At 44.1% G+C, this 22,663-nt stretch overlaps 1 protein-coding gene and 1 pseudogene across 3 annotated transcripts in view; both read left to right on the forward strand.

Annotated features, from left to right (window-relative positions):
- LOC148019315 (uncharacterized) overlaps positions 1-22,663 on the forward strand; it is a 96,682-nt gene that overhangs the window by 41,881 nt on the left and 32,138 nt on the right. The window lies entirely within an intron of this gene.
- Positions 5,557-12,342, forward strand: LOC148019316 (uncharacterized; annotated as a pseudogene).

Here is a 22,663-nt window from a genome sequence, read left to right on the forward strand (position 1 = left end):
TTGTTGTTTAAATTTCTTGGGAACTCTCTTCAAGAAGTTATTTTGTCTTGGGCTCCTGTTTCTGTTGGACTGTATATACCCCACTAATTCCTTAGTCAGATGTGAAGGGACAAAAATACAATCCGTGATCATGACTTTTTATTACAATCCACTTCAGGTGTGTCCACTAAAAACAAGTCTCTAATCATGACAACTTGCTACATGTCATGGCAGTGCAGGCTGGGAGAGTCATTTGATACCCAGGTTTCGGGAACTCCTCAATGTCTGCTCTACCCTGTCGATAAACTGCCCACTCTGCTTCTCTTTTTTTTTTTTTTCGTGACGATATTGAATTAAGTAAATATTTACATCAGACCATTAGGTCAACATTGAAAATGACAGACATAAAGGGAAGTCTACACAGACTCTAGCACAGAAATGTCACACCGAAAGAACAGCTGGTGTGGAGCAAATAGTATCCAGATAGGGAGCAGCAATGTCAATAAGAACCAGATCCACAGACACCGTAGAGGAGATTTGCCACAACACTAAACCACAAATTCGTGCCACATGACCATGAATGCCAGGAACTGAATAAAAAATGAAGGCATTCCGAGTACACCAAATATGCCAGAGAGCTGTCCATCTAAGGAAATGGAAAAAGGCAGCAACAATCTGAACTCAAAGAGGTCATGGAGGTCATCTTTCCCATAATCCATGAATGAGCTGATATCCGGTGCTGAGTCAATCCGATTGAACTTGTCTCGCTGCAGATCTTTATCAAGCCAATCCAACAACCTGGAGGTAGCCAGTACTTCTCCTAGTAGGGAAATTTCCTTCTTACGAAAATCAGAAGAGCGCCAAACTGCAAAACGTAATATCGCGTGCCAAGATGTGATAACAGGGGAAAGGAGAAAAGAGTGGGAGACCTTAATAGACATTGTAGAGTTAAGTAGATGCCACCAAGAAGCATGAATAACCGTTCTATAATGAGAAATGTCAGTCCTTTCTATTAAAAAATTTGCTATATCTGTCGAGGGACGATTCTCAACACAGAGTGCCTGGAGAAGAGCTAACCTCAAAGCAGCCATATGAAAATCAACATCCAAAAGAGTTGCTCCCCCCATCCTTTTAGGAGTAGTCACATGTTGCCATGAAATCCACACCTGGCCCAGATGATTTCCTTTCTTTTTCCATGACATGAATTGGATAGGCTGAACCAATTCCGATAGGGACTTCTTGGTCCAAGGAAGCAATGGCAAGAAAAACGAAATTATGCTGATCATAATGCATTGAGCAACTTTAAGTTTCATATGGAGAGGCCAGCCTTGAGACTTCCAGTACATAAACCTATCATGAATACAGGATGCCATCCAATCCAACAAGGCACGAGGAGCTACCTCCACACCAATAGGATAACCCAAATGTCTAGTTATATTTCCCGGATCACAATACCATTCTAGCCCAAAGCTTGCAAATCATTTTCCGTACAAGAGAGCAGAGTGGATTTTTGAGCATTAATATGAAGTCCTGATGCTATAGCAAAAAGTTTCCACGCTACCATTGCCCGATCAACATTCGAGCGAATTGCCTTAAGAAACATAAAGGAATCATTTGCCAAAGATTGACCCACAAGTTGGGCCCCACTGGGAAGAGACAAACCAGCAATCTCACCTTGATTAGCCAACTTATCCAACAAAGAAAGCATCGAGTGAGTAACTAATGCAAACAACAAAGGGTTGAGAGGGCAGCCTTGGCGAAGGAACCGAGATAAGGCAATTTCATTAGTGATCCCTCCGTTAAGTGCAATACGAGCCATTCCCCGCTGACTAATAGTATCCACAAGAGAAACTATACGTGGCCCAAACCCCATGGTGAACATTAATTGCTTCAAAAAAGATCAGCTTACATGTTCAAATGCCTTTTCAATATCCAGTTGAAGCATAACAATTTGCTGGCCAGAATCTTTTGCAAAGTCAATCCCCAGCTGAACATTCAAGATGATGTGCATTATATTCCGACCCTTAATGAAACTGTATTGATGTGGATGAACCAAATGCGGAAATACTTTTTGCAATCTGTTGTTGGTAGTGATTTTTGAGAAGATTTTATATAAAGAGCCCATAACAAAAATGGGTCTCCATTGTTTCAAAGAGATAGGAGAGGGAACCTTAGGCAATAACCGAATGACTGCAATCTTTCAATCCGAAGGCATAATATCAAAATTTCAAACTTGCTGACACAGGCGAGTCAACGGATCCTTAAATTGTTCAACATTGGCTGAAAACAACTCATTAGGAAGGCCATCCCAACCAGGGCTTTTCCTTCTAGGCAAATGGGACAACACCTCTTCCACTTCATCCTTCAAAATATCAGCCTCCATTAGAGCTACCCATTTTGGCTGAACCTGATTACTAACCAGGTGACAAATGTATATGCGAGCTGAGTGTACAATATCAGAGAGAGTCTCTTGAGGGCCCAACAATAATTTATGAAAATCTACATATCTGAATGATGGATGTAGGATCTGTCACCATAACACCTTGCTCATTCTTCAAATGCACAATATTTTCCCGGGCGTATTTTTGATGTAATTGAGCAAAGAATTGATTAGATTGACAGTTATTATCGTGCAAAGCTTCTGCTTTGGACGACAATTTGTATTTAGCATATTCCTCTTCTTGTAGCAATTGAACTCGGCCTTTCAACCATTCAATGTGTCATCAGTGGTATCCCCCAACAAACACAGAGACAAAGAGTGGGCCAACAAAGATTACGTATGCTTCAATTCAGCACGTAAAATGGAAGCATGCTGAATACCATACTGTCGAGATAGCGACGAACGCGCATTATCCCTAAAAACATCCCATGCTTCCATCCCTTCTGATGGGACCCTAGAATGAAAAAAATCAATTAATTGCTGAATACATTCCAGAAACAGATTTTGTAGCAGAAAGGATTGATTGAAACGAATAGACAAATGAGCTAGGAGAGCCTTATAGGCATGAATAGGTCGGTGTGTCATTTCCCAAATTAAAGGATAATGATGAGACAAGATATGCTGTCGCTCAACCCACATATCAATGATTGCAGAGAGAAAAGAATCACTTTGACAAATATAGATCTTGTCCAGTTTGGCCCATGTATTTGGATGCTGAAGAGAACGATAAGTATATCGTGGCTGAGAGGGATGCATTCAAGATCGCATGTCTTGTTTCAAAGACACAGTTGCTAGAGCATCCCAAGCCTGTCGCTCAAGTCCATCCATAACTGAGTGTTGTAAAGTCGTTTGATTGAGTGATATAAAGGCGTTAAAATCACCCATTACAAAGCCTTGATGGGCCATGGCAAGGCAATACAAGTCATCCCAAAGCTGACGACGTTCAGGCTCAATAGAAGGAGCATACACACCCACTAGCCATAAAACCTCTCCCTTATATAGGATTTCCAAAATCATAAATCTGCTGCGATAGTCTTGAGAAATCATAGACCTTATAGCACAGTGGAGGAGGGAGATTGCTTGTAGCAGGGTAGAGAGTGTTGTAGATAGAGATTATTTGATTTCAACAAATGCTATCAAAACCACTCATGAGATTGCTTGTAGCATGGTAGAGAGTGTTGTAGATAGTATTGAGTATTGCTTCATAAGAATTCGTATGCAAGATGAAGATTTGACGGCCAACATTACTCCAGATTTATGTGGAGCACGACCACTTAAAAAGACTGAATAATCATTATATACATAAGATGAATCTGCCAAAGCATGTTGTTTATGCTCCACAACACAAAAAACATCCCAATTGCCAGCTAACACAGCTTTTCACAACCGATATTGGTTACTGCCCGAAGAAATACCTTTAAAATTCCATAAGGCAATTCTTATGATAGATCACAGAAAAGAAAAACTACCGAACCCCCACTTTCCCTTTCCCTTTTACATCAATTACTTTTGCTACCTGAAATCTTTCTATCTCGCTTCGAATCACATCTACGGGATCTACCCTTTGTAAACGAGCAATCGAAGTATGAGAATGAAACTATTGTTGCTGGGGATAGAAAACATCCCGAGCAGGCACCAGCCTCCCTCTTGAGTCAAAGCGCAGAGCAATATCAAAAATCCTTTTTTCATTCTCACGAATTGCAGGTTGTGGTTTCATATAGAACCCCCTACCTCTGCTTTGAAAAGTTTGAGTGAGAGTCTATGGAGCTAGGCGAACAGGAGTTGATTGAGGCTCCTCTCTAGCTGCCACGGGGACGTGAAATTTTGAGATGCTTTAATCTTGCTAGTAACATTTGATTAAGTTACTAATCAAATGTGCAAGGTTGTTTAGCACATGTGATGCACATGGCAGCTATTTCATGGGAATGGGCCAAGGACCCCGAGGATGCAGTGGGTGTTAAAGGCAAAAGTCGTGTTAAGTTATGTCAACTGGGTTTTGGTGGTCAGTTGGTGCCAGGTTGAACCCTAGGACAATTGTTTGGCCATTAAATGTCAGTGGTGACATTAGGGACTAGCATTAATTAATTAATTAATGCTAGTCTAAGGGTCAACAGAGGTTGGGAACCACTCCAAGTTGCAAATGGCCTAGCCAATTTCATTCCAGATGGGCATGTTTAATTTTGGGCAGGGTCAAAATGGTTGAAATTAATTTTCAGAATTAATTAATTCTGAAAAATTAATTTAATGGCTGAAAATGCATTAGGAAGGCTGCCACTCGGCAAAACTTTTCCATGCAACTAGGGAGAAGGCTGTTGGAGGGTGGTGGAAGCTGAATGGCAGCCATTCGGAGCTTGGTGGAGGGAGAGGAGGTGATCAGATTTAGCTCTGAGAGGCAACGACGACTGATCGCGCGCCGCGATAGGAGAGGGGGCAGCAGGTTTTCTCTTCCGCCTCAAGAGAGGCAGCGGCAGGAGAGGAGGGCTTGCCAGCTGAGTTGGCGTTTTACCCTCCTTTTGAAGTTGTTGGTGCCATCAGATTTGTCATCAGAGCTACGACTCAGAAGATACATTTCAGCTGATTTTCTCTCTTTCTACAGCATTCTCTCATCTCCTCCAGTCTATGCTCAAGTATTCTCAGCAATTCTCAGCCATGGGTAGGAGAGTACAACCAAATTTGGTGGATTGAAGAGAGTTTACTGCTGTAAACCCTAAATAACAGCAGTAATTAGGGTTTAGCAGCCACCTTGGGACCCGTGCCATCAGTCAAAGGCATTGTACACTGAAATCAGCACCGGAAATTCGTGGAATTATGAGGATTTCAGATGCCAGCCCATCTATTGTGAATTTTGAGCAGCATTTGACCAGTTGGGGTTCCATTAGAGCAAGTCCTGAGTGAAAATCAAGGGGCAATTTGCCCGAATGCTTTCCTGATTATTGGAACAGCAAGGGGCTTTTGAATCAGCCAAGGAGATTGTGAAATCTCGGTTTGTAATTTATCCATGAGCAATTGAAATTAAAGAAATACCGAAAGGGGCATCAGTTTTGGGGCTAACAGGGTGTCCACTGTCCCAAGTTTTTGAAGGTAAAGTGAGCATTTCAATATATGTTCATTTGCTAATTGCTGTAACTAAGTGCTTAATCAGGTTAAACCACCCTATCCGAGAAGGAAGGCTGGTTTCATGGTTCCATTGCTGGGATAATCACTCAATCTCTTGATTTGGTGAGCCCGAGGCACCCGATTGCAAGCCAAAGCTTTGTGCTAGTGCTGATTTTTATGCTCAGCTGAGAAATTACAGCAACATGTCTTCATATAGTGAGATGGAATCAAGCAGTGATGATGCCTCTCAGTATGGACATTCTCATGGGAATGAAGGAAATGCAATGCCTAATCTTGGACAAGGCTCTCATGATGGACAACAAGCTGAAAATGCTGCTGTTGGGAAAGATGCAGGGCCTTCAAGCCGTCATGAGGTAGAGGACCAGCAAAGTGAAGAGGAATTTGATGGCCAATTCAAGAATTGGATGAGGACAGCAGCAAATCTCTTTGCTGAATAGGCAAAGGATCCTTAGTTCACCCGATTTTTGAATGCTCCAAAGAAGGACAGCAAGGGCAAGAAGAAAAAGTCAACTTCTACACCTTCGGGACAGCAAGATGCATCAAAGGTAGTGCCAAATCCTTCACTTGAAGCTCCTAACGAGGCCAATGAAGCTAAACAATTGGTACCTATGGGGCAAGGAATGCAAATGCAAGGCCATTATGGAAGTGCCAATCCAATGGATTTTGGACAGCCGAGCATGCATGCTATGATGGGGCAGCCAGGATACTTTGGTGGTAGCATGATTTTTCATGCAATGGTTGGCCAAGGGACGCATACGGGAATGCATGGCACAAATCCCTATGGTATGCAGCAGCCAATGCATGGTGTGCAAGGCCCATTGTTTTCAGGTATGGCTGGAAATGTGCAAAACTCTATGTATGGTAGCATTGGCTTGATGCCTGGGGCACAAAGTGGAATGTTTGGCAATGCATCTGCACCCCCGAATGCTTATGGGGCTCAAGGAATGACTGCTGGTCATCCAAATGCTTCATTTGGGCTTGGTCATGATGTAAATACAGCAAATGCACCCTTTTTGCAGCAGCCAATGTATGACAACTTGACTCCCAAAGGGGAAGCAAAAGACTATGATGAGGGTGGAAAAGCAGTGAAGTTTGAGTCCTTCAGTGGTGCACAAGAGAGGCTGAAAGCTTTGACCTTCATTCAGCAGTTTGATACAGCCTATTCAGGGGGAAACTTCACTGAATCCTCTAAGATTCGAAAGGCAGCCACTTTCTTGAAGGGGAATGCATTGCAGTGGTGATCCACGCTCTTGATGCAAGGTAGTGTCAGAAGTGGAGCAGCGGTGGAAGCATAAACATGTGCTGAAATAAACTGTTGAAACACAAGACAAAAAGAGAAAAGAAAAGAACACGATACACATGACAACTCAGATGTATGCATGAGAAATGGAATCCATATATCTGAACGCGAGACAGTCGCATACAATAGTGAGCCACTGGCTGCGTGGGCACTGGCACTGGCTCCTCTCTCCACAGAGTCTGCAGATGGTGAAGATGATGATGACTGAGGAGGAGCCATTGAGTATAAATAGGCTGAAAAGTGGGGAGCAATAAATGCTGGTCGGACAGCATTAATGCTGGCTGACTGGTGCATAAAATGCTCCACTGGCATAAAATGCCACATCAGAAAAATATCTAAAATACCTAATAAAAATGCCCAGCCCAGATCAAGCTCAGACTCACACATGAGCTGACAAATACTCTGCTAACACCCTCTCTCAGATCATGGGTGATTTGATACAATACAATAGTACAAGGAAAAGGGATCAGAAACTATAGAACATAGAACCACCAAGTAGAACCATGGATACCCGAGCAGTGGGTGATCAAGCCACCACCAAGGTGCCTCGGAGAGAACCTGATGTCGATGTCAATCGTACCAAACACTTGAAAATAGAGAAGATCATAGCATGTCTCTGTGTCCATCATCAATGTCTCGCAGTAGCATACAAGACCATCCTGTCAAAAATGCCCCTGAACATAGGTGACCATGGATTCCCCGCCTTTGGCCAGACCGCCAAAGTGTCCCCTCATGTGAGCTCCAGACGAAAGCCTCCCGCTCTCTGTCAGATAACCAACTCATCATGAACGTGGATGTCAATCCCAGCTCTAGGATTTGATTCCGCCAGACTGAAGTCGATGTGTCAGGGACGTCCCTCTCTGAAACCTGTGCACCTGTATAAAAGTATAGATGAGGCGCGGCTGCCCCATCGGAACACCCGCTCACACTCCCTCTCTGGCACAAGAGAGTCATGAGGGATGACCTCATCACCACCACTAGAAAGCAGTCGAGGAAGGGGCCACCAAGCCCTTCTTGCGATCCGAAGAAGAGGATCCCTTCCGCGCCTTGGACTTCACCTTGGTCGGAGGATCTGAGTCGGAGTTTGATGAAGGAGAGAACTCATCGGTAGAGTCAACACCCCGCTTCGTCTTCTGCTCCTTCTCTTTGGAAACGTCCCAACGAGATGCGCCTCGGGAAGAGTAGATTGCATGTGCCGAAGCTGGTCCTGTACCTGTGTAACATGAAGAAGAAAAGACTGAATAGTATCTTTCGGCTCAAACTTCATCTGCTAGAGCTGGCCATAAAGTGTGACTGCCCACATGGTGGAAGGTGCCTCGTACATCTGTTGCAACTTTTACCATACTTCAGGAGAGGTCCTACAGGAGGTAACCGCCGGTAAGACCGCTTTAGAAATACACCGAAGCAACGCTGAGTAAGCACGGGCATCGTCCGAGTCCCATGTGAGCACCGTTTCCTCATGGGTGTCCTCATCAAAATTGTCAGGAAGAGGAAAAGGACGGAGAGGTCGAGGTATAGCTCCACAGACGATGTACCATAACCGCTTCTGCACAAACCAAGCTTTCATGACAGCACTCCATGTGAGATAATCAGGTCCATGTAACTTATCATCAGTGGAAGTGCACGGAGGAGCCATATGGAGAGGATAAGAAGAGAAGGAATTTAGAGAGGAGACACAGCCAAAACACAAGCACAGACTGCAGAAAATGAGAGTGCACATGCAATATAACCCAAAATCTGATCAATAGAAGACAAAATCTGCTGCAGAAAGGCAAAAAATTAGTCAAAAACTGCCAAAAACAGCAAAAACGGCCTGAATTAACAGTCACCCAGCCATGAGAGATGTTGAATTAGCAAAAACGCAGGCTGTAGATTGCAGAAAAATAGGTAGAAAACTGTCGCTAGCAGCTGCTGATGGAAAACGCAGGCAGCAGAGGGTACGGAGGCAGCAGGCGATGACAAAACTGCAAAAAACGCAGGCTGAAAACAGCCCCAAAACAGGTCGTCTGGTTGTGACAGCAGTCGTCTGATCAGCACGGATACAAAACAGTCTTGAAATCAGCAAGAAAACACAACAGGAGCACAGATCCTGAAATCTGATACCATGTCAGAAGTGGAGCAACGGTGGAAGCATAAACATGTGCTGAAATACTGCTGAAACACAAGACAAAAAGAGAAAAGAAAAGAACATGATACACATGACAACTCAGATGTATGCACGAGAAATGGAATCCATATATCTGAACGCGAGACAGTCGCATATAATAGTGAGTCACTGGCTGCGTGGGCACTGGCACTGGCTCCTCTCTCCACAGAGTCTGCAGATGGTGAAGATGATGATGACTGAGGAGGAGCCATTGAGTATAAATAGGCTGAAAAGTGGGGAGTAATAAATGCTGGTCGGACAGCATTAATGCTGGCCGACTGGTGCATAAAATGCTCCATTGGCATAAAATGCCACACCAGAAAAATACCTAAAATACCTAATAAAAATGCCCAGCCCAGATCAAGCTCAGACTCACACATGAGCTGACAAATACTCTGCTAACACCCTCTCTCAGATCATAGGTGATCTGATATAATACAATAGTACAAGGAAAAGGGATAAGAAACTATAGAACATAGAACCATGGATACCCGAGCAGTGGGTGATCAAGCCACCACCAAGGTGCCTCGGAGAGAACCTGATGTCGATGTCGATTGTACCAAACACCTGAAAATAGAGAAGATCATAGCATGTCTCTGTGTCCATCATCAATGTCTCGCAGTAGCATACAAGACCATCCTGTCAAAAATGCCTCTGAACATAGGTGACCATGGATTCCCCGCCTTTGGCCAGACCACCAAAGTGTCTCCTCATGTGAGCTCTAGACGAAAGCCTCACGCTCTCTGTTAGATAACCAGCTCATCATGAATCTGGATGCTAATCCCAGCTCCAGGATTTGATTCCGCCAGACTGAAGTCGATGCATCAGGGACGTCCCTCTCTGGAACCTGTGCACCTGTATAAAATTATAGATGAGGCGCGGCTGCCCCATTGGAACACCCGCTCACACTCCCTCTCTGGCACAAGAGAGTCGTGAGGGATGACCTCATCACCACCACTAGAAAGCAGTCGAGGAAGGGGCCACCAAGCCCTTCTTGCGATCCGAAGAAGAGGATCCCTTCCGCGCCTTGGACTTCACCTTGGTTGGAGGATCTGAGTCGGAGTCTGATGAAGGAGAGAACTCATCGGTAGAGTCAACATCCCGCTTCGTCTTCTGTTGCTTCTTCCTGGAAGCCGCCAACGTCTTGCAGTCCTTCCGCAAATGTCCCTTCTTGCCACAGTGGTAACATTGGGCCTTCGACTTCTTATTTCCGTCACCCCTCTCTGAAGCTACATAAGCCTCGCCTCCATAATGTGCCGGAAGCCACCCCTGTAATCGCAAGGATGTCTCATGCTCAAGAAGCATCGAGGTCATATATGTAAAACTGATAGGAGTCGATGATGTCTGCGCCCGCAAAGCATTTGCCACTCCATCAAACTCCGGAGAGAGCTTGTAGAGGACCGTCCCGACGAGATGCGCCTCGAGAAGAGCAGATTGCATGTGCCGAAGCTGGTCCTGTACCTGCGTAACACGAAGAAGAAAAGACTGAATAGTATCTTTCGGCTCAAACTTCATCTGCTGGAGCTGGCCATAAAGTGTGATTGCCCGCATGGTGGAAGGTGCCTCATACATTTGCTGCAACTTCTGCCATACTTCAGGAGAGGTCCTACAGGAGGTAACCGCCGGTAAGACCGCTTTAGAAATACACCAAAGCAACGCCGAGTAAGCACAGGCATCGTCCGAGTCCCATGTGAGCACCGCTTCCTCATGGGTGTCCTCATCAAAATCGTCAGGAAGAGGAAAAGGACGGAGAGGTCGAGGTATAGCTCCACAGACGATGTACCATAACCGCTTCTGCACAAACCAAGCTTTCATGACAGCACTCCATGTGAGATAATCAAGTCCATGTAACTTATCATCTGTGGAAGTGCACGGAGGAGCCATATGGAGAGGATAAGAAGAGAAGGAGTTTAGAGAGGAAACACAGCCAAAACACAAGCACAGACTGCAGAAAATGAGAGTTCACATGCAATATAACCCAAAATCTGATCAATAGAAGACAAAATCTGCTGCAGAAAGGCAAAAAATCAGTCAAAAACTGCCAAAACCAGGAAAAACGGCCTGAATTAACATTACCCAGCCACGAGAGATGCTGAATCAGCAAAACCGCAGGCTGTAAATTGTAGAAAAACAGGTAGAAAACTGTCGCCAGCAGCTGTTGATGGAAAACGCAGGCAGTAGAGGGTACGGAGGCAGCAGGCGATGACAAAACTGCAAAAAACGCAGGCTGAAAACAGCCCCAAAACAGGTCGCCTGGCTGCGACAGCAGTCGTCTGATCAGTACGGGTACAAAACAGTCCTGAAATCAGCAAGAAAACACAACAGGAGCACAGATCCTGAAATCTGATACCATGTCAGAAGTGGAGCAGCGGTGGAAGCATAAACATGTGCTGAAATAAACTGTTGAAACACAAGACAAAAAGAGAAAAGAAAAGAACACGATACAGATGAGAACTCAGATGTATGCACGGGAAATGGAATCCATATATCTGAACACAAGACAGTCGCATACAACAGTGAGTCACTGGCTGCGTGGGCACTGGCACTGGCTCCTCTCTCCACAGAGTCTGCAGATGGTGAAGATGATGATGATTGAGGAGGAGCCACTGAGTATAAATAGGTTGAAAAGTGGGGAGCAATAAATGCTGGTCGGACAGCATTAATGCTGGCCGACTGGTGCATAAAATGCTCCATTGGTATAAAATGCCACACCAGAAAAATACCTAAAATACCTAATAAAAATGCCCAGCCCAGATGAAGCTCAGACTCACACATGAGCTGACAAATACTCTGCTAACAGGTAGAGCATCGTCAACATGGGTACAATTCAAGCAAATGTTTGCATCGAATTGGTTGACTAGTACCTTTGAGGTGGACATCATGACAGCTTGGAACAAGCTTGATGCTAAGGAATGCAATAATTTAGAGCAATACAATAAGACGTTTTGGGATGCATTGCTGCCGGTCACTTCTTAGCGTGCCGTATCCCTTCATGAGCAAGTGGAAAAATATGTATGTGGGCTACCCAAAGGAATCAAGGATTTTTGCATAAAATCCATATTGTCTAGCATGTCTCAGCTCATAGAGACTGCTACTACAGCCGATGCTTTGCTGCGTGGAAAGGATTCGGGCTTCCAAGAGAGCGGGGAGAAGCTGAATAAAAAGTTGTTTAAGGCTGAGAAAAGGGGCATATCTGAAAACCAGTCTTAAAAGAGACCAAAACAATAAAAAAAGGGCTCGAAAACATTGGCACAACGTAGGGAATTGATGGCTGCAAATAAATGCTTTATTTGTGAACAGGAGGGTCATATTGCAAAGAATTGTCCCAATAGGCAGCAAGTTGCAAAATCAGAAAATTAGGGAGATCCTAAGGGTAAAAGGCCCAAAACATGAGTGGGATTGGTGCCCGGTGTTGTTAGTGATCAGCCCAATGATGATACTACTGAGTTGTGCAAAGCATGGGCAAAATTAGGGATTAGCATGCATTGATATTCTTTGATAATGGTGCACGAGCCAACTTCATCTCTATTGACATTGCAGCCCGTCTAGGCATCAAAGAGGATGAGATGGGAGCCACGGGGGAAGTTGGAATGGGATATAAGGGTCATGCAGAACCTGTCACACCACTTACTGGAAAGCTTCGGTTGCACATACAGGGATATGTGGACAGCAAAGAGTTTTACATTGCTCCACTTGAGGGTTGTGATGTGTTGCTTGGTATGCCATGGTGCCACCGTATGCATGCAGTGATTGATTCATATGCAAAAGAGATCACTATTCAACAGAAGGGAAAGACACTCACGCTTGATGTAAAGTTAAAAGGAGAATTTGTCCATGTTGTATCTGCAACTGCTATTTCTAAAGTAATGAAAAATCATCTTTCAGCATATTGAGTTTTTGCTAAGGATAAGGATGATAGTGAGAATGTTGGAAATATGTCTAAATTAGAGAAGGATCTCATGTCATTTCTGAAAATGTATGTTGATTGCTTCTCTCAGTCACTTCTAGGGCAGCTACCACTTGAAAGACTTGAAGATCATGGCATAGACCTTATCCCTGGAAGTAGCCCTCCTAATAAACCACCCTATAGAGTCAGTGCAGGCCAACAGAAGGAGATTATGAGTCAGGTAAATGAGTTGTTAGAAAAAGGACTGATTCGGCCCAGCTCATCTCCTTTTTATTCTCCAGTGCTTTTGGTGCAGAAAAAGGATGGTTCATGGCGTATGTGCATTGACTATCGTGCTTTGAACAAGATCACGATAAAGAACCGCTTTCCGATCCCTCGGATCGATGATGTTATGGATAGATTGCAGGGGGCAGCAATATTCAGCCGTATAGATTTGAAAAGTAGGTATCATCAGATACGTATTAGACCGGAGGATGTGTCTAAGACAGCTTTTAGGACATCTTTTGGGTTATATGAATTTCTTGTCATGCCTTTTGGACTTACGAATGCTCTTGTCACTTTTAATCGGATGATGGATTGCATCTTTCGGCCACATAGAGCATTTGTGGGTACTTTCTTTGATGACATGATTGTCTATTCAAAGAATGAGACAGAGCATAGAAAGCACTTGGACATTGTTTTCAATGAGCTACCTAAGCATAGGTTGGTTATCAATGACAAGAAGAGTGAATTCTTTTTGCGTGAAATCCACTTCTTGGGGCATATTGTATCGGCTGATGGTATTCGTATGGATCAAGGAAAAGATAACTTCAGATCCTGTGCTTGTGTTGCCTGATCTAAGGAAGTCGTTTGTGGTTCAGTGTGATGCATTTGGTAACATTGGGGCTATCCTTATGCAAGATGGCCGAGTTGTGGCTTATGAGAGCCGAATTCTCCACGGTGCAGAGAGGAATTTACAGGTTTATGAGAAAGAGCTCTTGGCTGTAATTCATGCACTGTCTACGTGGAAACATTATTCGTTGGGGGCTGATTTTACAGTGCAGACAGACCATCAGACTTTGAGGTACTTTCTGACGCAAACAAAGTTGTCAGAGAAACATATGAGATGGGCAAATTTTCTCTCTATGTTTCATTTTCAGATTATACACATTGATGGTAAAAAGAATGTTGTGGCTGATGCACTATCACGTAAGCCATAAATTTCAGCCGTCACTATGGTTTATCACACTAAGTTGGATGCCATGAAAGAGCAATATGCTGCTGATTCAGACTTTGCTAATGCTTATGATCAGCTTTGCAATGGCCAAAGGCATGAGCATTTTATGCTAAGAGATGGATTTCTGTTGATGTATGGACGACTGTGTGCCACAAAGCAGTTGGGGCCTAGAGTGATCATTGAAAGTCATGCTCCTCCATATGCAGGACATAGAGATATTGATGCCACAGTCAAGGCAGTGGAGCATTTATTTTATTTGCCAGCTTTGAGGCATGATGTAGAGCAGTTTGTTAGGGCATGCATCATATGTCAGAAGGTAAAGCATGATAGGCAAAAGATGCCGGGCTTGTTGCAGCCCTTGCCTATTCCAGATAGACCTTGGCAGAGCATTGCTATGGACTTTATCTTTGAGCTTCCTAGGACACCTACAGGGAATGATGGGATATAGACTATTATTTGCAGGTTTAGCAAGCAAGTCCATTTCCTTCCGGTAAGGAAGAAGATAAAGGCTGATTATATGGCACGATTATTTATGCAGCACATTTTCAAGTATCGTGGTATGCCTGAGTTGATCATCAGTGATCGAGACCCTCGGATGACCAGTCTATTTTGGAAGGGGTTGTTTGAAAATATGGGCACCACTCTGAAATTCTCATCATCCTTCCATCTGCAGACAGATGGTCAGTCTGAGGAAGCAAATTCCACAGTGTTGGATCTTTTGAGGTGCTATGTTTCAAACTACAAGACACAGGGGGAGCAGTATTTGCCATTGGTTGAGTTTGCATACAATAATATGGTGCATAGTTCCACTGGCAAGGCTCGCTTTGAGGTGGTTTTGTGTGGCAAGAAGGTTCCACCTATTTTGCACACCAAGGATAAGATCTTTGAGGTTGATCGCTTTGTGGAAAGCTTGGATGCAGCCTATGAAAAGATAAAGTATGCACTTGAGAGGTCACAGGACAAGCAAAAGCGGGCAGTTGATCGCCATAGACGTGCTTTGCAGTTTGCAGAGGGCGATTATGTATTGCTGCGTTTCGAAAAGGCAAGGCTGAAAAAGATGAAGGGAAGAGAGAGGTTGTATCCGAAGTTAAGCATGAGATACTATGGGCCCTTTCAAGTGTTGGAAAAGGTCAACGATGTTGCATATCGACTGAAATTACCTCCACATTGGCAGATACACAATGCCTTTCATGTCGGTTTGTTGAGACCTTTTCGTACTGATGTGCCTGAAGATGTATCTGCTGAAATTCAGCCAGAGATTGAGGAACTAGATGAGATTTTGGTACCCAAGCAGATTTTGGCACATAAGGAAAGGAAGGTTAGAGATAAAGTTTCCACAAGATATTTGGTGAAGTTTCCAAATGATTCACCAATGGATGCAAAATGGATGGAAGAGGATGACTTGGCAGACCATCCTCAGTTGTTGCAACTTTATCTCGATGCCTTTTAGTTAGAGCCGACTTTGGATCGGGCTTACTCAAGTTCAGTAGAGCGGACGTCTAGAGCATTGCCTGATGCTCAAGGGGGAGGTAGCACTTCCACCGGTTTTGGACAGCTCTCGTATATAGTGGATCTCGGATGTATTCAGCATGCATCCAAGGTACTGTGCTGACAGTATTGTGAGGGGGTGAGAGGATCAAGGTGCAGCTGAGAGTGCAGTAGGCAGTGTGAGAGACAGAGTGAAGCACGACACCCAATAGAATAGACTGAAAGAGTGTAAAATGAAAGTACAAAGTACAACCCTTAAACCTTAGGGTTGTAGGGGGTGTTCACACCCGAACACGGTAAGTGCCCATAAGTGTGTAACATAAGCACATAAGTACATACGAAAATAAGACCATAAGTCTGGCGGAAAAAACCTCTCCTATCGAGAGTAAAAAGTGCCCCAGTGTCCTACTGATCACCGACACTCCCATATGAGCGTAGGCGTAAGTGAGGCGTGAGTCAAATACCTAACAAACCCCCCTGGAGTGAAGAGTGATCAAGAGTACAAGGATCATCCGCCACCAAAGGATATCAAATTTAAAGCATCGCGAAATGCTTCAAATTTGTCACGAGGAAGAGCTTTGGTGAAGATGTCTGCCACATTATTGGTGGCAGGACAATAGACAAGGCTGATATCACCTGCATGTAGCCTCTCTTTGACAAAGTGATATGGATCTCAATGTGTTTCGTGCGGGCATGAAACACTGGGTTCCGTGCCACTGCAATGGCACTCTGACTGTCAGTGAACAAAGGAGTAGGCTCCGTAACAGATACATCCAGATCAGCTAGCAAGCGTCTAAGCCATACGCATTCAACTGTGGTAGTGAGAGCTGCCTTGTATTCAGCTTCACATGACGATGTGGCAACAGTGGATTGTTTCTTGCTAAGCCAAGAAATGCAAGAAGAGCCAGAGCCAAGAAAGAAACAATTGCCACTAGTGGAGTGACGTGTATCATAATCACCAGCCCAATCAGAATGACTGTAAGCATGTAACTGCAGTGGTCCCCCCTTGGCATAAAGCAACCCAAGAGATCGAGTACCTTGCAAGTAACGAAAAACATGCTTGACAACTTGCCGATGTGACATACGTGGCTGATGCATAGACCTGCTCAAAGCTGAAACTGCAAACTGTATGTCCGGCCTAGTGTTGCATAGGTAGATAAGACATCCAACTGCAGGAGCATATGTATGTATATCAAACAAATCAGTGTCATCATGTAATGACAGTTTCAGTCTAGGTTCCATGGGGGTACAAAGTGGCTTGCAATCCTGTAAGCCAAACTTCTCAAGAAGCTGCCCAATATACCTTGACTGTGATAGCCCAATACCTTGAGCATATGTATGAACTGGATGCCCAAGTAGTAATGCAAAACTCCCAAGTCAGACATGTCAAAAGTTTACTGCAAATTTTATTTGAATGCTGAAATCTGATTAGCATGTGTTCCTGTGAGCAAAAGGTCATCAACATAAAGACATATAATCAGCATAGATCCCCCTTCTTTACATACGTAAAGGGTAGACTCAGATGAGCTGTTGAGAAACCCCTGACCAAGCAAGAAAGCATCTATTTTTGCATACCAAGCTCTAGGAGCTTGTTTCAAACCATATAGTGCCTTTTTGAGCTTGCATACCAAATGTTTTGAGCCTTCAATTGCAAAACCAATGGGTTGCTGTACATAAACTTCCTCCTGAAGTTCCCCATGTAAAAATGCAGTCTTGATATCCAGCTGATGCACTGTCCAACCATAATGTGCAGCCAAAGCAATCATAGACCTGATGGTCGTCATACGGGAAGTAGGAGCAAATGTCTCCTCATAGTCAATGCCCTTTTTCTGTGCGTAGCCTTTAGCTACAAGCCGTGCCTTGTATTTATCAATGGATCCATCTGCTTTCCTTTTCAGTTTGTAGACCCATTTCGTTGCAATGGCTTTCTTCCCAAATGGCAAAGACACCAAATCCCAAGTTTGATTCTTAGTGATAGAATCTAATTCAGCTTGCATTGCTGCCATCCAATGCACACAATGTTGTGCATTCTCAAAACATTCAGGCTCTTCATTATCAAAAGTACTTGCTGCCATAACAAACTCCATGGTATGTGCTGAATCATGCAAACGAGTTTGCCTTCTAGTACGACCAGCCATGGGTGCATCCAAAGGACTATCTTGCATAGTCTACAAATACCATCTAGATAATTGTCTAGCTTCCTGACTGTGTGCAAGCTCTTGCTGAATTTCAGTTTCAGCATTATGCTGAATATTCCGATCAGCCAATGGCTGAATTTCTGCACTTTCCATAGGAGCAGCTGGCTGAACATTAGGTTCATTTTCTGAAGCTCGAGCTGAATCACCAAAAGTAATGGGAAGCAGCCCTTCAAAAACATCACGGGCAGCCTGATATGTGTCCAAACCAGCCAAGGATAATTCTGATTTTTCATCAAAAATAACATCCCTGGTGACAAAAACCTTCTTTGTAATGGGATTATAGAGTCTGTAGCCTTTGCTCTCACTGCTATATCCCATAAAAATGCACTTAACAGCCTTGTTGTCCAACTTTTTTCTAAGTACCCGTGGAATATGGGCATAGGCAAGACACCCAAAGGTACGGAAGTGACCAACAGAAGGTTTACGGCTGTTCCAAGCCTCAAAAGGTGTGATGGTCTTCAAGGCTTTGGTAGGGCATCTGTTCAAAATATGGCAAGCACACATGACTGCTTCCATCCAAAAACTATGAGGCAAGCTCTTTGCCTTCAGCATACATCTAGCCATCTCCATGAGTGACCGATTCTTCCTCTCTGCTACCCCATTCTGTTGTGGAGTATAGGTAGTAGTGTACTGATGGACTATGCCTTTCTACTTCAAAAAAGAATTTAGCATAGAGGACATGTATTCCCCCCCTCGGTCCGAACGGAGAGTCTTAATTTTGCATCCAGATTGATTTTCAACAAGTGCATTGAAAGCCAAAAATGCATCATACACTTCTGACTTATTTTTCAAACAGTAGACCCAACAAAAACGTGTAAAGTCATCAATGAATGTCACAAAATAGTAACAACCGCCCAATGACATTGTTTGCATAGGCCCACAAACATCTGAATGCACCAACTGCAGTCTAGTTGTTGCTCTAAAAGCAACATCACGGGAAAATGAGAAACAATGCATTTTTTTCAAAATGCATCCCGCACATAAGTGCTTAGGAGGTCTCTCCAAGAGAGGTAAGCCATCTGACATCTGAGTACGCTGCAAAAGCATCAAGTTGCCAAAGTTTACATGCCCCAAACGAGCATGCCATAACTCCACCTGTATCATAGCAGGAGTAAGAGTGGATGTCAAGTATGCCGATTGATCTACTGAAAGAGCATCCAACTCATATAAACCATGACACAAAGATCCTGTCAGGACCAAAGTCATGCGTTCTTTATCTCTAACCATGCAACGGTCATCATCAAATGTGACCTGCAAACCACAACGTGCCAAAGAGGAAATAGATAGCAAATTCTTCTTGATCCTAGGCACAAACAAAGCATCCTGCAAGCGGAGAATAGAGCCATTAATGGCTGTGAGCTGAATCTCCCCAATACCATGAACAGGGTATGATGCATTATTGGCACACTGTACAGATTTCCCAACGGGAGATGCACTAACTGAAGTAAACAAATCTCTGCGAGATGTAATATGCCTAGAAGCACCACTGTCAAAGAACCAAGTGTTAGCATCCTCTGTAGAGCTAAGTGCTCTATCAGCTCAAGAGATGTCATAACTGCAAGTGTAAAAACAATAGTCCCTGTCTACAACAAAGGACGCGGACTCACTAGCAGTGGAAGGAGTAGTAGAAACAGACATTCCTGACTCCTTCTTCTTCTCTTTGGCAATTCGCTTCCTGTACTCAGTGATATAGTGGCTTGGCTTCTTACAATAATGACATTTTCCCTTTTTAGCTTGCGTCTCCCCTTGTGTCTGATTCTATGATGTGCCAGAAGTACCAGAACTCTGTGGAGCATTTTTTACCTTGTTGTTTTTGCCTTTCTGTCTTGCCACAAAAGCCTGCTCAGAGACTATAGCATCCACACCACTATTTTTCCTTATTTACTCCTCCTCTAGAAGCAAACTAACCAGCTGAATAAAAGTGAGTGGGTGCTCGGCAATCCTCATGGTGAGGTTCAAGGCAGTATGAAAAGACAAGTACGAAGGAGATAAGGAATTCAAGGTGGTAGATATCAACTGTGCATCCGAAAAGTACTCATCTACATTCATGAGCTGCTCTCGCAAGTCCTGAATCTTATTCAAGTGATTCTGCATAGAATCACCCTCATTCATCTTCAAAGTCTCTAACTCTTTCTTCAAGAAAGAGATTCGAGTCTCATTTTTTCCTGCAAACATATGCTTCAAAGTCAGCCATGCATCTCGTGAAGAAGATGCTGAACGAATGTGAGGGATGATGGACCACTGAACTGCCAAAGCAATCAGCGACAAAGCCTGTGCATCTCGTGTAACGACGGGTACGGATCCCGAGGCAATGTCTGCGCATAGGAACAGGCTGGCGAACTTGGTGGCGGGCTGCTGGAGGTTCAGGAGGCTGCGCCTGCAGGAGCAGCGTTAGCACGCACAGGTACAGGGCGTGCGCAGGGACTGGCGGCGCCTGAGGAGGCGGCAGTTGCAACTGGCGGCTCTTGTAGGAGGCACGCTGGGCAGAGGGCACGCTGGGCAGAGGAGGCGGCGCCTGGACTAGCGGTGTCTGCAGGTGGCGCGTGCAGGTACAGGTGAGGCAACGCCCAAGACTGGTGGTGTGTGCAGACCAAGCGTCGGGAGCTGGCGGCTAGGGCAGAGCTGGACACTGGGGCAGAAGGTACAGTCGGGGGCTGCAGACTGCAGACAGGTGGCTGAGCTCAGAGCTGACCTCTGATACCAAATGTGAGGGGGTGAGAGGATCGAGGTGCAGCTGAGAGTGCTGTAGACAGTGTGAGAGTGTGAGAGACAGAGTGAAGCACGACACCCAATAGAATAGATTGAAAGAGTGTAAAATGAAAGTACAAAGTACAACCCTTAAACCTTAGGGTTGTAGGGGGTGTTCACACCCGAACACGGTAAGTGCCCATAAGTGTGTAACATAAGCACATAAGCACATACGAAAATAAGACTATAAGTCTAGGGGAAAAACCCTCTCCTACCGAGAGTAAAAAGTGTCCCAGTGTCCTACTGATCACCGACACTCCCATATGAGCGTAGGCGTAAGTGAGGCGTGAGTCAAATACCCAACAAGTATGTCTGCCATGAGGTCACTACTTGGTGTACTAGTCACTGTGAGATACATGTATATGAGTATGGTTGTCACCGCGGCTTTGAGACTATACTTATGCATGAGTTTTTGGACCAGTTTGGCATGAGTTTTTGCCTCAATTTTGAGATCAATTTTTGATTAGTTTCAGCTCAGTTTTTGATCAATTTGAGAACCGTTTATGATCACTTTGGGATCAGTTTTGCATCAGTTTCTGATCAGTTTTTTTTACCATCAACTTGTGATTAGTTTGGAGTCACATTTGCAGCCATTTGTGATCAGTTCTCATATCAGTCCATGATCAGGTCATGCTCAGTTTTTAATGATTTACAGCTGATTCCATGGACAGCCGCATATAAACGAATGTCATTGAAAGTTTCAGCCATGGTTTATGCTGAGAATATGCTTTACTGTGGTTTTGAAGTTAGAACGGTTGAGAAACATGAGTTATGGATGCATCCAATGGTTTCTAGCAACAGTTTTGGACTGTTTTTCAGTTTTCTATTATGTTTTGCTGGTTGGAAATTTTCAATAAGTTTTTCGCATATGCAACGATTTGACAATAGTGGCCAATGTTGTGGTGATTGTCATGCCAAATTGAAATTCCAGTGCAATATACTTTTGCTTTGGCCCAATACAGTGCAATCGAGGACGATTGCAAGGTTTTCAAAGGGGAGGTTTGTCACGGGGACGTGAAACTTTGAGATGCTTTAATCTTGCTAGTAACATTTGATTAAGTTACTAATTAAATGTGCAAGGTTGTTTAGCACATGTGATGCACATGGCAGTTATTTCATGGGAACGGGCCAAGGACTCGGAGGATGCAGTGGGCGTTAAAGGCAAAAGCTGTTTTAAGTTATGCCAACTGGGTTTTGGTGGTCTGTTGGTTCCAAATTGGACCCTAGGACAATTGTTTGGCCATTAAGTGTCAGTGGTGACACTAGGGACTAGCATTAATTAATTAATTAATGCTAGTCTAAGGGTCAATAGAGGTTGGAAACCACTGCACGTTGCAAATGGCCTAGCCAATTTCATTCCAGATGGGCATGTTTAATTTTGGGCAAGGTCAAAATGGCTGAAATTAATTTTCAGAATTAATTAATTCTGAAAAATTAATTTAATGGCTGAAAATGCATTAGGAAGGTTGCCACTTGGCAAAACTTTCCCATGCAACTAGGGAGAAGGCTGTTGGAGGGTGGTGGAAGCTGAATGGCAGCCATTCGGAGCTTGGTGGAGGGAGAGGAGGTAATCAGATTTAGCTCTGAGAGGCGACGACGATTGATCGCGCGCCGCGATAGGAGAGGGGGCAGCAGGTTTTCTCTTCCGCCTCAAGAGAGGTGGCGGCAGGAGAGGAGGGCTCGCCAGCTGAGTTGAGCTGGTGTTTTGCCCCCCTTTTGAAGCTGTTGGTGCCATCAGATTTGTCATCAGAGCTACGAATGAGAAGTCACATTTTAGCTGATTTTCTCTCTTTCTACAGCATTCTCTCATCTCCTCCAGTCTATGCTCAAGTATTCTCAGCAATTCTCAGCCATGGGTAGCAGAGTACAGCCAAATTTGGTGGACAGCAGAGAGTTTACTGCTGTAAATTCTAAATTACAGTTGTAATTAGGGTTTAGCAGCCACCTTGGTACCCGTTCAAATAATAAATTCACTAGTCGATAATCCACCTTTTGATTGCACTATTGATGAACACGTTCAACATAATCGTCAAAGGCATTGTACATTGAAATCAGCACCGGAAATTCATGGAATTGTGAGGATTTCAGTTGCCAACCCATCTATTGTGAATTTTGGGCAGCATT

This window comes from Lygodium microphyllum, chromosome 20, assembly GCF_053477565.2.
Source record: "Lygodium microphyllum isolate KBCC chromosome 20, Lygodium_microphyllum_v1.1.10, whole genome shotgun sequence".
NCBI lineage: Eukaryota > Viridiplantae > Streptophyta > Polypodiopsida > Schizaeales > Lygodiaceae > Lygodium > Lygodium microphyllum.